Raw genomic sequence first — 13,940 nt, 5'->3', positions numbered from 1 at the left:
ACCAACAGGAAATTTATCTCCCATTGATTATTTTCTTAATTAAGAATAATTAATTAGGAAATAATCGAGGTAGAAAATAATAAAGAGAATGGAGAAGATTATGAATCTCCGAGGCAAAGAAATATTTAAAAGAAAATATGATCAAATTACGCATACGATAAAATATAAGCAACTCTTAAATTCATTCACCAAACGAGTGGGCCAAAAGATGATAGATGACAAGTTCACATAAGGTGTGGGTCGATATGGCGTCAACAGTCCCTGTAGCGCAGTGGATAGCGCGTTGGACTTCTAATCCAAAGGTCCCGGGTTCGAGTCCCGGCAGGGATGAAACGAATTCATTTTTATTGGTTGCCATAGTTACATAAGTGTTCAGAAGTATAAACTGAAATAAACATTTAGTTAGAAAGAAAAATAAATAACATTTCTGAAAAAGATAAACTAAAAATGTCAACTTATTTATTAAAAGTTAATAAATAGGAAAAACAACAACAATAAATAATAAATAAATTATAAAAAAAAAAACAAGAGAGAGGGTGTGCCAAAAGGTTCCGAATTAACTAAATTCAGCACATTTTACAGTTAATGCCGAGCACAACCGAGCTTTGTTTGGACCATTAAAGATAATCCATTTAAGCAAGTTCACTCGCTCATCCATTTATAAACCAAACACGAATGTCATGTAGTGGAAATGAGAACCTCTGTATAGAAATTAATTGGACAGCGACAATTAGTAATCACGTGGTACTTCACTATCGTATGATGAAACCATCATTTGTCTTTCCGCATATCTATTCGAATCGAGTTATATATGTCCATGTGTAACTAGTCGTTTCCTATATGAGAACGAAATCCTCTTTACATCGAATACTCGCCCCCCCCCCTTCTATCATTAGATATGATAGTCATTTTTACCAGTTTATTGCAATAGTGGGTGTCGAATTAACTATTAAATTAAAATGAACAAAAAAAAAAAATCATTGATGAAGGTAACCGTAATTTGGTCGAGTTTCCTAATAATTTGCGTAGTCAGTGTACACTCCACCAATTCTTTTCAGTTCTTCGGCAACATTTGCATTTTAAAGTAGGGAGAAGTTTAGACTTATAATGCCCAGTAAAATTTCATCTTCCCCCACCCCCTCTCCCCGTACATATGGCAGTAAGTGCCTTCCTCTGACGTTTGATGTACAGTGAGAATGTTAGCTATTTGAGCTTTCTTTCATGGTTACCATGCTTCATTATACCTTCTGCCATTAGTATTTGGTGGTGTTGGCTCCACGCCAAATTTTAGTCTACTTCTTCTAAGTAACCCGGAATAAACAAAGCAAAGAAAAAGAAAAAGAAAAAAACAGACAGGACATCCACGCAGCTACAAGTCAGTAAGTGCTATGGATTACTATGCAAAACCATTGTTCCTGGAGGTAATAAAATGCAAGTTATTAAGCCAATTATGGACCGACTTGCTGGCGTTGTAATTTATTTTCTGTTTACACTTTTCGGAGAAAATACCGCTGCGTTTTGTTGCTGTTTCAGCATACACACAGACTTACGTTGCGAGAAGAGATGAAATACTGCAAATCTTTGGTAAGATTGTGGCGCCATCTCGTGTGAATAGAATTCTATTTTTTCCAATAATAATAATAATGGAAATTTAAAAATTGATTAAATTAGCCCTATTTGCCTTATTGGGCGATTTCGTGTATTTCGATATCTTCCCTTCTTTTTTTTTTTTTTTATAATATATATAATTAAGTTTTCACTTTACTAAACATATAACATCCACGCAACGTTTTGACTTTACTTTTTCCTCCTGATTTTTAATAAAAATTGAAATGCAACACGTGCAAGGATCTGTGATTTAGTAAAATAAACAAATAGAAACGCGTACCTTATATCGTAGTACGCAGTCAACATTTTTGTAATGTACTTTACATATATTTCCTTCTGGATTTTATTAAGTTGAATAAAATTTCCGTTGCGATTAATATACTGTGACAATAATAATTCATGATTTAGTAAACGGATTAAAAATAAATCATTGTTCATTGCCTAAGATAATTGGTAGCCTTTTGTTCTATTCGTTGCATGGGTGTGTTCATTTGATGGAATTTATGCAAACTCTGGAGCATATTCAATGACTGTGTTAAAATGATTACACTGAGTAGCCACTTTATTAGGTACATTATATTAGCGAGTCGTTCCGCTCCTTAGCACTCAGAACAGTTTAGCTTCATTGCAGCAAAGATTTAGCTAGGTGTCGAAAGTGCGCCATAGAGATCCATGTTCATGTCAACTGCCTCTTATAGTTACAAATTGGATAGTTACGGATCTGAACTACAAAGCGCTCGATCCACCTCATCCCACAGATGTTCGTTCCATCTCATGCCACTGCAGTAGACAGAATTCACGTGTTCCTGGAATCAGTTCTGTGCGTTTCTGGCCTTGAATCAATGCACTTCATCGAAAACAATTTCCAGATAACCTGGTATCAAGGGCCAAGTGTGCACCAAGAAACCCCACCCCCCACAAAAGTACACGACACAACTAGCCAGCATTGTTGACACTTGGCAGGATGGGTCACGCACTCATGCTCTTTTCGCCATATTCTGGTCCTTCCATCAGCGTAAAATAGCAGGAACCAGAATTCATGAGACCAGACAACTTTTTTATAATCCTCCAGTGTCCAGGATCGCCGTTGGCTTGGTTATTAGACCAATCTCGATAAACCCGAGACACAGTCGTACGTAATAACCCCAACAGAGTTGCAGTTTCCACGATAGTTCTCAATGCGCGTGTTCACTAGCCAGTTTGGATGCTATTCGCGTTGAAAAATCCCAATCATTCCGACTGGGATCGCCTAACTACAACCCTTACTGAAAATGCCTTCAAAAATGCTTCTGGTCTATGATGGACTCGAACCCACACTCTCCAAATGAATAACAAGTGACAAAATCACTATACCATGGACTGTTCGCTTTATGGACTTTATAATTACGTAATTCGAGCAGTTGATGGAAGGGGACGTCAGAAGGGGACGTTGTGGAACAGGTATTTTGAGATATAGGAGAGACATACTAGGGGGATAGCCGATCATAGGAAAAAACGTCTCGGAAACGTTTAAAAATCGTTTGATAATTTGTGGATGGCCCCTTAGTTGAAATCTGTTAGAAAATAACATTATTCTGTCCTTTTCTGCCTAGCTTGTAGTCAGAGATAAAACCTTTGGGCTTCATTCGTTTTCCATAGCTGTAACAAGCCAACGGACAGAAGGTTTGGCTTTTGAATATAATCAGTAGGAATCACGCCATGCTGGTCCCAGAAATCCAATAGTATGGGTTGTAATTGGTTGGAGTGTGCGTGTATTAAATACCAAAGTAACTCAGGCTGTGAGGTGGCAATATTGTGTCCGTACTACGTATGTTTTTCGAGCGGCTTTTCGTTTTGTGGGCTCAAAACCCGAGTTTCCGGAGGAAAAAACTACGCAGCTCTCGCCTGAAACGAAATAACTCAGCCACCTTTGAAAAATGCCCATAACAATTCCTCGCATCATTGACAGATTTGTAACTGAGACCTTTTTCCACCCGTTGTGTGAGGACAATGATTGCAACCACTTCGCTACTGCGAGGGCACATTTCTTTTAATAAACTTTACTAATCAGATCATTCTATTTCTGTTTTCTATCTATTAATAGACACTCCATTTTGGTCATTAACACTGACATCTATCCAATTTTTTTGCGACCTGAAAACGACCTCAAAAAACAACTGTAATGTCACGTTGTAACACAACAACAGTCTCAACAAAAAAAAAATGAAATCGAATACAAACATGTGAAAGTATTAATCCCCCTGAAGAAAGATTCTGCAACGCAAAACCATTTCTTTAATGGTGGAGTAGAGAAGAAATAAAAACGGATGTAACGTGTTTACTCACTTTCTAGCCAAGCTTGAAACCGACACCATTTTCTCTTTTATTCCATTTATCGTGAAGTAGAAGCCTTAAAATCGATTTCTTTGGTCTCCCTCTAGTAGACTTGGAGATATTCCTGTGTGTAACACATAGCACCTACCTATAAAGGGAATTCACAGTTTTGTAAGAAGTCTGTCCACGATAAAAACACGATCATAGTAAAAAAAGAAAAAAAAAAAGTAATGCATATGGCGACCCTTCTTCTTAGGAACCCATCATCATCTACTCCCTTACCTATCAGGAAATATGTATATAGAAACCGGTGAAGCGTATGACCCCAGAATCATCCAAGCGTATTTATCTTCTCCGCTTGTGGCCATTTCTTACATGGAACTCAGCGGACTGGTAAACTAGGTCACGTGGTATTTTTATGTACGCTTTTTTCTTTAGTGTAAACATTGCCAGTTGAATTGCATTCCTTTGGCGAAAACTCTTATTGGTTTCTTACAAATACAATATTTACTTTTCCCAATGTATTTAAGTCGGAATTCTATCACGAAGTCATTCACTTGTTTGGCAAACTGAAATACGCAAACACCACACAACTAATTTCTAAAATTATTTTTCCTAAATTTCGATAACCCTTCATTTAAAAACGTGCGTGTGCAAAGCTGAACCGTAAGCATATTTACTTTTGTTGCTTTTCTGTTTAAAACGGTTGTTTGAGAAACGTTCCGCTTTTTTCAAGAGGTAAGAGCACTCAGTTGAACAGTAAATTAGAAGTTTTGGTGTTCCAATTGCAGGAAGGTCTCTTTAAGTGTTAAACTAACACTGCTTTAAGAGAAAGTTGTTGAGTGACTTTCAAAAACTTATTAATTAGAAACAGTTGGAAATTGTTGAATTCCTAGGAGAAGTCTGATTGATTCTGTCAAGAGTGGACAGTTCAACGTTTATTGCTCCAGCTTTGTGATGCATGAAACAGCGGTTGCATCATTGGAAGATTGAGCTGTAAATCCTCCACAAATTTTGTTGGTTTTCAGGTGAAACAGCAACTTAGGCCTTATTGTACCATTGTATGTTTTGTCTACATAAGCGTTGCTCAGGACTAGACTTGCGTTTTGCAGGCTGAAAAACCAAGAATAACTCGCGGGGGGGCCCCCTACTGGTTTCGCCTGAGATCGACTCACTACAGGATTGTAGTGAGCCGATCCACCTCGTCCCATTAGCTCACTGCCCTGTTTATCTAATCTTATTTTCTTTTTTTTTCATCCACAATTATGGTTGACTTTTATATCAACATCAAGAAACTAGTGGCTATTTGGTGAGCTACATTTCGTATTGAAACCACTATCAACCACATCTTTTCCATTACAACTGTAAATCAGACCAAACATATCAATCAGCTGCACTAATGTAAACACCAACTGATGGGCAAGATTTCTAAGAATAAAACTGAATAGGACTCATTTGTTGGAATATGAAATCAGTTCTACACAGTTTCATTCTTATAAACTGTAGAGTGATTGCAACACTTCATTTATTTCTAGAATTCCAAGCTTCCGCGTTAGTTACATAACTGTATTTCTAATCAGTGCTGAACAGTGATTTATCTCCTCAAGGCTCCAATGAAAAATCACCGTGACAAAAGCCGCTATTCGGAACTGCACGTTGCAAATGAACTGAATTCGCAATACCAAATTCCTTATTTTGTTTTCATTATAACACTTTACCCCTTCTACAATGACTGTCCGTAATAATTGTTGATTTAAAATATTAAATAAAATCTAATCGTAAATAAATGATTGGAATTTCGCGGATGCTATATAAACAAGATTAGTTTTTGATGTAAACAAATATTCTACAATTCTACTCGGATTAATGCCTTAAACGAGTAGAACAGAACAAAGAACCGTCCTACTCTAAAACTGACTCTCACAGCTTACATATAGTAAATTACCCACGCTTGGAACTCTTTAGAATTCCTCTCCTAGCAGTTGAAGATTGATTCCAATTAACAGTGACAACGAAGTCAAAACCCCCTCTGGTCCCTGCGGTATAAATGGAAATTTATTTACATTAAGTAGTGTTACTCAATCGCAGGTCATATACATTGAGTTGCCTTTGCATTAGCAACACCCTTTGTGTAGGAATGCTCAAGTGCTACAGTGGTGAAAGTGTATCAAGACTGGACGAATGGGACAGTTTTGACCACCCGACGTGCCAACTGCGGAGCCTCGTGAGGCATTGATCCCAGAGGCGAACGTCGGCTGAAACTGTTGGTCAGGACCGATCGGCGCGCTACTGTTGCTCAACTAGCCGTCCAAATGAACCGTGGGGCCACCAGAAAGGTCTCCAACACGACAGTGCAGTGAACCCTGTTGCGCATTGGGCCCCGGAGCAGACGCTCGGTGACAGCACCCATGCTGATGGCCGTTCATCGCAAACAACGCCGTCAGTTTGCCCGGCAATACCGATACTGGAACCCGGCCGAGTGGCAACGGGTGGTCTTCTCCGATGAGTCACGGTTTCTGCTCCACTGAGTGGATGGAAGGTAGCGAATTAAGTGCGAAACCTCCGAGAACAGACAAAAAAAAAAAAAAAAAAAAAATTATGCTATTAGGGTCCCCAATAAATGATTACATCTACCCATATATTTATTTTGTCTGTAAATTGCGTGTGTTCTCTGGTCGATTTGCTTGTTTGCTGGACGAAAAAACCCCAGTTTCTGGGGTAAAAAACCTTGCTATCTACGCCTGAGACCGACTAACTCAGCCACGGAGTGAAAAAAGCCCACTAAAGTTCCTCGCGTCATCGACGGGATTCGAACCCCGGCCTTTTTACCCGGTGTGGGAGGACGGTGATGATACCACTGTGCTACCAACGCAGACTCCGAGAACACAAAAAGTGTAAAGTGTATTCGTGTCTAGCGGCACCGGGAGTTTTCCCCATCTCCGCGTTGCTTTCACTGTGGGTGTAAAGGCCAGAGATTTAAAAGTGTATGGATTTTGTAAGTGTAGTGTTGTGTATCGTTGTTCTTCTGGCCATTTAGCCGCTATACCCCTGCTGGGGTCCAACGTTGTCCACACTTAGCCTCGTGGAGGGAGACCAGGTACCCAGTAGTTGATATTTTACTCTGGCAGGCCCTGCCACCTAGTTTCCTGTGATTTCAGTGGCTAGAGCCTAAAAAAAAAAAAAAAAAAATGTGGGGAAATAATCGATGAAAAAGGTTTAAGTCGAAAGGATTTTGTGTGCACGGTTTGAATTTGGACATGTTTTAATTTTTGACATTGTGTGGGACATGCGCTGGTGTATAGACAGAGTAGGGGAGGGAGACTGAAGACTGGGGGAAAAGTCAGAAGTATTGGGACAATAGAGCAGGTGTCCCCAAAAGCAGTGCGGCAGGCCCATGCCCTACCAGGAGTAGAGAAGCGGGGAGTGGCAGGGGAGGGAGGGAATAAAAACCGTTTCCCCTCTGCCAGGGGATTGGGAATTATAGGTGAATAGGACTAGGGAGTCCTAGTCAGGCTGCCATATGGCGTACCGCAGTAGTTCCTGCATTTATGTCCAGTCCGTGTTTTTTGTCACTTGGTTTGTTTGCATGCACTCATCTTCGTCGGTTAGTTCCTCTGGCTGTGTCTAACCAGGTTCTTTGTCACTTTGCTATTTTCTTTGATCTTTGTAGGATCCTGTTGGGTCCTTTGATCCGTTTGTGGCCTCACTTCGGTCGGGGTTGTCTTCTTCCCTGCTCATTTTGATTTCCTCTTACTCTTTGCAGTCTTGTGGGGTGATCGATTTTGTTCGAGTATGCAATTTCCTTTTATTCATTGTGGATGGCAATTGCCGTTCTTCTTCGGTCGAAGACGTCTCGTGCAAACCGGCTGAAAGCCGCATAGTCGTCTTCTGTGTCCAAGAGATGGTGTCCTTGGTTTTTTGGTATGTACTGTATTTTAGTTATTAGCGCGCTTCTGTGTTCCTCATAGTTCTCACAGTCGTGCATTATATGAAGCCAAGTTTCAGGCTCACCGCAGGGGCAAATTAGCTCCTCCGTTATACCCAGCATGTTCAATTTTGCCTTGAACAGACACCCGGACACGATTGTTGGCAGAAGGTAGGCTGGGGGACGGCGTTATGGGCTGGGGAATGTTTTCATGGCATAGCTTAGGTCTGCTGATACCTCTGGAGGGCACCCTGAACGCAAATGGTTACCTATCGATCATCGCCCATCAGATACACCCGTGCATGTTGACCTTGTTCTCTGGGGGCGATGGTATCTATCAGCAAGACAATGCGCCATGACATGTCGCCAGAATTGTCTGTGAGTGGTTTGAGGAGTACGACGAAGACTTCAAGCTACTCCCTTGGCCACCGAATTCTCCAGATCTTAACCCAATTGAAAATCTATGGGACTACCTCGATCGACACATCAGACGGATGGATCCTCCACCAAGGAACCTACAGGAACTCCGGGGTGCACTGCAGTCTGCATGGTCACAGATGCCCGTAGCAACCTTCCGTGGACTTATTGAGTCCCTCCCACGGCGACTGGCTGTGGTGCATGCTGTGAAAGGCGCATATTCTGGATACTAGGTAGGTGGTCATAATAATGTGACTGGACCCTGTATCTCGACAACAGCCAATATGGATAAGTGCTGCCAATCTGTGGTGTCACTAGTCTACCGTGACTCTCTCAACAGCGATTGGACAATCATACAACGGCTACACGTGGAACAGCCACGTGTGATCGTCCTGTGTGTCGTCTCGTAACACAGCACGATGCAGCACAGTGGACTTGAAAACCACCCAGTCCAACACAGGAATAGAAATACCAGTATCCACATGGACTATGCGCCGGATATTAGCTTGTATAGGGTTTGAAGTCGTCACGAATACCCACGCTCACTGCGAAAAACAGGAAATTGCACCTTGCATGGGCATGTCAGCACCAACGCTGGACCACTGACATATGGATATCTGTCGCCTGGTCTGATGAATCCGGTTTCCAACTCTATTTTTCTGATTGGCGTATCCGCATTTGGAGAAAGCAACATGAGGCCATGGCATCTCGATAGAACACCTACCGATCCATCGTGGCCGACCAAGTATGACCAAGTATACCCCTTCATGATGAAAATGTATTCAGACAAATCTGGCATTAGGAACATGACAATGAATTCTCCCTCTTATGGCTGCCTAACTCACGATCTCGACTTGAGCATGTTTGGGACCTTCTGGAAAAGGCCAGACCATCCACCAAATAATGTGTGGGCATTAACTGCACACATTGTGCAACCCATGGGTAGCACTACCACAAGACATCCTGCAACACCTTATGAAGTCTATGCCAAGAAGTGTACGGGCTATATTACGGGCAGAATGTAGCTCCACGAGGTATTAGTAAGTGTTACTAATGCAAATCCAACTCAGTGTAAAGTAAATCATAGATTAGTAAAACCGTGACTCTTCCCGTAGTCTAATAGTTCCACCTGCAACAGTAACTGCATGTTCACTTGTTATAGTTTATTACTAATGCCATGATTTTAACTAATGCCCGTTCCTTCAATATCTTTTCCTACCATGACACGGAAGCAAAAGCAGCGGAAACTCATTAGTAGTGTTTTGTAACTCATAACGTCTTTGATAATGGAAGTGAACTTTTAGTTTTATTCATTTCGCAGCTGAGAAGAGAAACAATACTACTGAAAGTGTACATTATGAAATAATCTATTGTAGATTATTGCTTACTAGAAAAACTGAGTTTGAAGGCAAGCTGACCTATTATTATTATTATTGTTAACAGCTACAAACAGCAAACAAACGTGCCTGAGGAAGCTACAAAACATTATTACACAGCTTCAAAGCAGAAGCTTGGAGTATACATTTCCCAAAGTAAAGAGAAAAGTAAATCTATATAAGAAGACTAGTGAATTGAAATGTACACATAAAATAAAACTAAATAAATAAAAGTAGGACTCATCCGTCCTATTTAAGTGAACAGGTAGGAGTAAGGCAGAGCACTGGTGTTTCTTCACACACATTACACAATCAGAGTCTTAGAACTTGCAAGAAGAGTCCATTTTAAGTCAGGTAACGGATGAGGTTAGCAATTTCAGTTGTCTCTTGAAGTGTCCGGGGGTGTCAAATATCTCCATATTTGCTTTTTCATTGATCTTGCAGTCCTGTTGTAGAAGTTGTAGTATCCATAATTTGTTCTCGCATAGGATGGTTTCAGCAGTGGATGGTTTCTTAACGCTCTTGTTGGAATGTTGAAATTTATTTGTGAGACGAGATGAGGGCAATTCAGGGTACCATTTAACAGCTGGTTAAGAAGGAGTAAGTTGGCTTTATCTCTTCTTTTTTCCAGCGTTTCGAGTCCAAAGAATACACACCATTCTTGGTAGCATTTCTCATTGTATTCAAGGCCACTTTTAAAGCAAACGTACTGGATTGCTCTTTTTTGAATATTTTAAATTTCTCATTTTTGGTAAGCAACATGTGGGGACCACACCTGTGAGCCAAATTCTAGGGCTGGCCTAACATAGATTTTGTAAAGAAAGATGAAAAGTGCCAACTGATTGAAGTCTCGGTTAATTCTTTTCAGGAAACCTATTTTTTTGCTAGTTGCCTTCACAATGTTAGAGACATGGACAAATGATTAATGATAAATGATAAATGATTCTTTAATAAAGATACCTAAATTTTTGGCTGTACTAACTGTTTTGATTGCCTTGTTGTTGATACAATAAGAAAAATTAAGTTTGTTTTTCTTGTGTGCATTAGCAAAGCTCATCAGCTCACGCTTATTTTCATTGACTGCCATTTTGTTCTCCTTCAGCCACTGAATAACTCGTTGAAGAGCTTCGTTTAGGATGATGCAGTCATTGGTACTGCGAATTGCTTTATAGACTTTTATGTTGTCTGCAAATATGTTGATTTTTATTTGGTAGTCTCCAAGGGTGCTTGGCAGGTCGTTGATGTAGATAAGAAATAATAGCGGGCCTAAGGATGAACCCTGTGGGACCAATTTCAGGCTTGAAAGGATATGAGGTTTTACCTTTAAATGTCACGGACATTTCTCTACCTTCCAAGTAGTTTTCAATCCAGTTTAGTGCCTCTCCTCTGAGACCATAGTGATGCAGTTTGTTGATTAGTCTCTGATGGACTACCTTGTCGAAGGCTTTGCTTAAATCAAGGAAGATGGAGTCGACTTGTTTTCTTTCGTCAAGCGCCTAGGATATATTCGAAACAAACGAAATCATATCTGTGCAGGTGGAACGACCCTTGATAAATCCGTGAGAGCAATCTGACAAATTAAGTTTCATGAAGTTAAATAGCTGCTTCATTACAATGGATTCAATTATCTTTGAGAGTGTATTCAATTGACAAACTGGTCTGTAATTGTTAGGTAAGGATGGGTCTCCTTTTTTGTAAAGAGGGGTAACAAAGGCCTTTTTCAGTTGAGCTGGATAGATTCCACTCTCAAATACCAATTTTATTAAGTGAAGTAATGGCTCTACAAGTGTGGTTCCACATTTTTTCCATAGGACAGTAGGGATACCGTCCGGGCCTCGTATGAGGTCCTTTTTCATACTGTGGATTGTGCTCAACAATTCTGCTTGGTTGATTTCAAATGCTGTTAGTGTATCAATGTAGTTGAGAGGAAAATTTTCGTTACCTTCCATCCCGTCATCTGCTGTATCTGTTTTGTAAATTTCTTCAAAGCTACTAGCAAGGTAGTCTGCCTCAGACAAAGATGACAAATCACTAGGAATATCTAGCGTGTTTACAACCGCATTTTGATTTTTTGCTTTGAAATAGCCAAATATAGGCTTCATATCTTTTGCCTCGAAGTCTCTTCTTTCGACAAAGCACAGGTATTTGTTGTAGTTCTGTTTTAATATCATTTTAACCTGTCTTCTTAAGGAAGAATATTTATTGCAAAGGCCTATTTTTTCATTTTTCTTAAACCTACTATGCATTTTTCGTTTTTTTGCCAGTAGGGATTTTAGTTACTTAGAGAACCAGTGTGGGTAATTTGGATCAGGAACACTATAGCATGGAACAAGGTTGTTAGTTACTTCATTAATGAGTTGGTAAAAGCAGTCCAGTGCTTCTTGAGGATCATTGATTTTTAATAGTAATTCCCAATTACAGTTTTTAAATGCATAATTCATATCAGGCCATTTCACTTTATTGAAATTGAGCTTCTGTTTTTGTCCTAAATCTGTATCTTTAACTGATCTTTTCTTGATGGAAAAGGCCACGGGAATGTGATCTGATTTGAAAAGATTAGTTGGCTTAAAGACCACCAAAGGAAAGTTGGTGAAGACTAAATCCGAGTAGTTTTCATTTCTAGTTAGAAATTCACAGATCTGATTCAGATTTAGAGAGATGAAAATTTTTTGAAATCTACCCTTAAGTGTCCAGACATTAGTTGGATTGGCATTACATCCATTGTAGGCATGTGGCATATTAAAGTCCCCTAAAACAATTAAATGGTCTATTCCCAGATGTTGATCAAGAATTTGGTCGATAGTGTTCTCAAATTCCATCATAATTCCATCATCAAATTCCATCATCTATAGGTGGTGGAAGGTAGACAAGCATAACATAGCAGATATAAGAGCCACTGCCCAGTTGGAGAAAAATTCCTTCAATGTTAGCCAAGACTTTGATTTTTGAGATAGGAATCTCTTTTTGGCAGACGATCATGAGCCCACTGCCTCTCTTATCCAGTCTATCCCTACGAATAACAACAAAGCCCGGTGGGACCAATTCACTGTCCTTAACATCCTGAGTGAGCCATGTTTCCACTAAAAAGTAGATGTCCTAGTCTTCTTGTAATATAAGGGAATAGGTGTCTTTATAGTTGGTGTTGTTTAGACATTGCACGTTTTGATAGTAACATAGCAAATCATCTTGTAAATTATTCTTATTTTGCCGAACTGGAATCCTATTTTCCTGCATTTTCTTGATTGTCTGTAGTTGCTATTTATTTCCGTTTTCAATATTCGTAGGTGAGGATGGGTTTATTAATTTTGTCCTTGTACTTACATTCTTGTGGAAAGGCAAGCCTTGGGGTACATTTGCATATATCTAGTTGTTTTTTGTTTTTTTTTTAAGGAAGTGGCGAAAGAATATGCCATTAAGGATCAGCATATCCCCAATCGATAAAGGTTGTTTTGAAAAGGAAGTGGATAACTATAGACTGGTAAATCTAATTTCAGTGGTAGGGAAAATCATAGACGTACAATACATGAGCATCTAAATAGCAATGGTGTTTTTAAGGAACTACAATACAGTTTTATAAAGAGAAATCTCGTTTAAGCAACCTGGTAGACTTTTGTGATAATGACACATGACTTGAATGCAGGGAACAACTTTGATATTGATTGTAAAGCATTGACTTCATCCGGAGCTGGTAATTACTGTATAACCTGGAATATGTTGAGATCACAGGTAAAACCCTTAGTTGGATTAGGCAATGGTTACAAGCGGAGACAAAAGGTTGCAATAAATGGTAATTCTTGGGACAAGAATTGTCCTTCATAACTTGGATAGGTTTCAGCGATGATCAAATAAGTGGCAAATATGATTTAATGTTACAAAGTACAATGTTTTACACTCGAAAAATAAGAACCGCGAAATTATATTTGCAGGGTCGAGTTAAAAATGGTAGAGAAAGAGATGTCTGGGGGGATGTTACAATCCAGGCAGGTAGGAAATTCTCCGTGCGGTCCAGACAGACAACAAGGAAGGTCTACTGTGTCTTCTCGATGAGCGTACCGGCCACAGAAGCGAATGCCAAACTCCATCTCAATCCAGGGATCGATACCATTGAAATGGCAGCTGCGTTGCCAATTAGAACGATGTCCTCCTTTACTTATGAAAGGAGAATAGTCTTCACTGGCAAAATATTAATGGGATTTACGTGCTCCTGGAGAACCACACAATCTCGGCTAAGATGCTGTCCAAAGCTCGTCAGTCACACGAATAGGCTTCCTTATCTGACAGATTCCTTCCGAACCAAATGT

The 13,940-nt window shown here is 39.8% G+C and overlaps 1 non-coding gene across 1 annotated transcript; it reads left to right on the top strand.

Moving 5' to 3' along the window:
• The first annotated feature begins 257 nt into the window (after positions 1-257).
• On the top strand, positions 258-330 carry TRNAR-UCU (transfer RNA arginine (anticodon UCU)). Its single transcript has one exon. It is a non-coding gene; the product is annotated as a tRNA-Arg (tRNA).
• The last annotated feature ends 13,610 nt before the right edge of the window (positions 331-13,940 follow it).

The sequence above is a fragment of the Mastigoproctus giganteus genome, chromosome 2, assembly GCF_048544385.1.
Source record: "Mastigoproctus giganteus isolate SK-2022 chromosome 2, ASM4854438v1, whole genome shotgun sequence".
In the NCBI taxonomy this organism is placed as follows: Eukaryota; Metazoa; Arthropoda; class Arachnida; order Uropygi; family Thelyphonidae; genus Mastigoproctus; species Mastigoproctus giganteus.
The sequence above is the reverse complement of the archived record's forward strand: the minus strand, read 5'-3'. Positions and strand labels throughout refer to the sequence as shown.